Below are 748 nucleotides of genomic sequence, written 5' to 3' on the forward strand. Positions count from 1 at the left end.
ATATATATATATATATATAAATTCAAATTACGATAAACGTAAACAAACAAACGAAGTTTGCTTTTAGAAGCGTTGAGATGTTTTAGAAAGTTAAAGAAGTGATTTTAAATTCGCAAACGCAGGATAATGCTAATAATATAGCCTGAACAGGATAAACTACCCCTATTTTGCAGAAAAAAGTGTAGGCGGCCAGCCATGAGACTCGAACTCACACCTCCGTGATTACGCGTCGCGGTGCTCGTGACGTTTGGAACAGTGCAGTGGCATCTAGTTCAGAGATACTAAAGTTTGAAGCCAGCCCCTCCCGGATCTTCCATACGCATATCACTGCATATCTTTCCCCCGTCTTCGCTCCAGCAAGGAAAGTCGTAGCTCTTTCAGTCCCTCCCAGTAGCTCAGCTGTTTCATTGATGCAATCTTCCTGGTGTAGCACTGCTGAACTGCCTCAAGTCCCGCTAATAATTTGATACTGTAGAGTGATCGCAGCTGAGAGCACTAGTCCAGACGGCTGACGACAAATGTCCTCCATAGAGCCAGCATAGTTTCCTGGTCCTTTTCTGTGCATGAGCATGCAAGTGGCTTTTGAATCCCGAGAGCTGTTTGAAATTTGTATTACAAATAATGCAAATATGTCTCACTTAAGTGGCAGTATTGTTTGTCCTTTCTGAGTCATGGATATTTATATGCCTTTTCACCGCAGCACGTACACACACACACACACACACACACACACACACACACACACACA

The 748-nt window shown here is 43.0% G+C and overlaps 1 protein-coding gene across 1 annotated transcript in view; it reads right to left on the bottom strand.

Annotated features, from left to right (window-relative positions):
- LOC106869139 (WD repeat-containing protein on Y chromosome) overlaps window positions 1–748 on the bottom strand; it is a 92,944-nt gene that overhangs the window by 3,408 nt on the left and 88,788 nt on the right. The gene's annotated exons all lie outside the window — the stretch shown is intronic.

Source organism: Octopus bimaculoides, chromosome 5 (genome assembly GCF_001194135.2).
Source record: "Octopus bimaculoides isolate UCB-OBI-ISO-001 chromosome 5, ASM119413v2, whole genome shotgun sequence".
Taxonomy (NCBI): domain Eukaryota; kingdom Metazoa; phylum Mollusca; class Cephalopoda; order Octopoda; family Octopodidae; genus Octopus; species Octopus bimaculoides.